Source organism: Tigriopus californicus, chromosome 11 (genome assembly GCF_007210705.1).
Source record: "Tigriopus californicus strain San Diego chromosome 11, Tcal_SD_v2.1, whole genome shotgun sequence".
In the NCBI taxonomy this organism is placed as follows: Eukaryota; Metazoa; Arthropoda; class Copepoda; order Harpacticoida; family Harpacticidae; genus Tigriopus; species Tigriopus californicus.
The window spans coordinates 2,584,790-2,587,619 of NC_081450.1; positions in this window are offsets into that span (position 1 = coordinate 2,584,790).

Here is a 2,830-nt window from a genome sequence, read left to right on the forward strand (position 1 = left end):
GTTCTTTGCCGTATATTCAAATTGAAGCCAGAGTCATTTTCTCCACTTCCCTTGACCTTTTCATTCGGCTGTGGAGCATCGCGACATCTCAATTGAAACTCAATCAATTCCCCGAAATCCTGACCTCCCGACCCCATTTCTGTCAAATTCTGCATTCAGATCCAATTTTCCCATTGGCGATTGCAGGGCGCCAATTCAAATACCCATATACGGGATCTCAAGGTAACGAAAAGAGTCTTCAATTGATTTATTTGCTAAAGGGGATCGCAAAGTGTCCAAGAAGCGACGGAACACTTGTCCAACATAACCAATACCCCTGTATGTACGTACGTACATGTAATCAGTGTAGACTTGGGGTTAATGGATTTCCCGCTTGGCCGGATAATTATAGAGGAGGCTTCTTGAATGCTCCTAAAGAATTTTGATCCTTTCAACTACCAACTGCAAATGTCCAACTTTCAAGTCTCCGTCCGATATGTGAAAGAGGTGGGTGGAGGCGAGCAATATGCAATCTACCCAACGACGGCAGCATCACGTGTCAGGAGAATTTCCATAGAAAAGGTCAATGAAAGATGACACGAGCCATACATGGGCATAAGCCTACCCCGGGCACCAGATCGTATCCCGTCCCGAGGTTACAATTAATCACGCCCCCAGAGACAAAATCCGACGAAGCGACGAAACGAGGGCAAACAGTAATCAGACTGCAGACAATGGGTTCACTACTCGCGTCTTGGATCCTCGTTGTGGCAAATGCTCATGTGTGCCAATCATGCGTGTACCGTGTAGTGTACGTATATCATGAAACCTAGACTCGGGATGCATCTCCGGCATTCAAATCCACCTCAAATGTCGAGCCGAAGAGTTGTGGAAGGCACGTCTTCCGCGTTACAAACGCGCAGATCCAGACCACAAAACCAAGCCGGGTTTTAACCTTAATTAACCCGAAACCTTATGTGACCGAGAGTGTAATAAACAGATTGGAAACGTCATTAGCTAGTGTTTGTACGTACATACTTACGGAGATGGGTGCGTAAGGTTGTGAAGGAGAGGCCAAGTATTTCCGAGATCAAGATTGGTTATGCTGTTTTCAAAGACGATTATCCTTGCATACCAATTAGGTAATGGAAGAGTCAGATGAGCTTGAGATGGTGAATGATGCCATTGGTGGTTTGGCTTGGAATGATTGTCTAACTGGAGTTGTGCATATTTAAATGAGTCTAGAGAATGTCTGTTCCAACAGAAGTGTTCATGGACAAACCCCTCAGAGTCATGTAAGGTTAGATTGATTCTTGGAGATTGGGAATGTTGGATGGATTTGATAGATTCCTCAGGCACCAATAAGCATCTTTGTGGGGATTTTTTAGCCGAGAGATGCTGATTCTCGCACATTTTGCCTACACGTTATCTTCTGTGCTAAAATGTCTAACTTGACGAGAACCTCTAGGACTTGTGTTAATGGCAAAGTCGAAGACTTCAAAGATTAAGACTTCGAATAGAATGGTTTTTAAAAACAAGCATCCATGAACCTCTGAAGGGCCATTTCATCCAATTATTTTGTCCCTGTCGGATCATGCTTTTGGGAATACGGTGTACATATTTCTATCCTTCCTTAGACAATGATAGTTGCGAGTGGACTTTTTGAATCCCCAATATCAGCACCCCAAAGTAAAGTGAAGTGAATGAAAATATGCCATCTATTGATTCGAGTGCTTTGACTGAATTTGTTACTCTCGCAGCGATGCATTACCAACGTGAACGTACTAAATCGTTTCAGAGCCCCAACCAAGTTCAATCCCGCGTGAAGCTGTGAATGTGAGAAATAACAGCCCATGTGGAATGTAATTGATGTGACACACTCATTTTCACGAGTTCAAGTTCAGCACAACAAAGCGTGTTAGCATCGAAAAGATGCCTGGAAATTACAGCAAGATAGAATATCTGCACTCAAGTCAAAAACTCGTTTCTATTTAATCATACACAGTGCCAATTAGGCTGGTTTGAAAGTTCGACGCTTGTCTGATCCTTGAGGTTTCGATGAAGCAGTTCCTATCATTGCAAGCCTTAGAAAATTGAAGCTTAGCTGGTAATAACAAAGCAAGATATTCGCAAATCTTATGGATTTCTGGGTGTTAAAATATAATAGTTCAATGCTGGACTGAACCGAATTTGACAAGCAAAATAGATTGGTCTTTTTGTAATAGAACCAAACTGGATCTTGATATGTAAAATACAGGAAAAGATTATGAATTAGCAGTGTGTAAAGAATTGCACTGTCATTTCCAAATAACTTTGCTTAGATTTTCGTATGGGGTATCAAGTCAAGGCTAAACTTATGAACGTCTAGTCTACAGTTGGGCCCAATAATAGCGTAGCCTCAGTCGAATGGACAGCAAAATGACAAATGGACTTGCCATGAGTGTGGTCTTTCCAAGAATTTGATGGCTAGCCAAGATCTCACTTTTATTGGCACGCAAGATGCTAGTTTCCCTTTTCTGATTGACACTCAGACATGTTGTGGGCAAAGATAGGCTTTATTACGCTTAAGATTAATGACTAATTTGCACGACTCTCGCCATGAACAAGAATTCGAGATTTTATTTGTTGAAATGAAAGTTAGTTTTTTTCGTAACCAAATCAAACGATAATTGAGGTTTGTTTATTCATTACCAAAAAGAAAATGCTACAATTTGTACCATTTGCTAAAAGGTAATTTTCAATCTAGCACGCTGAGGAGTTAGGGGTATTATCGTTATGTTGGTAACGCCCATCTATGACCTAAAGTACATTTAATAAAAAGCATACCCAACTAGAGGGAAGACCTTTAAAA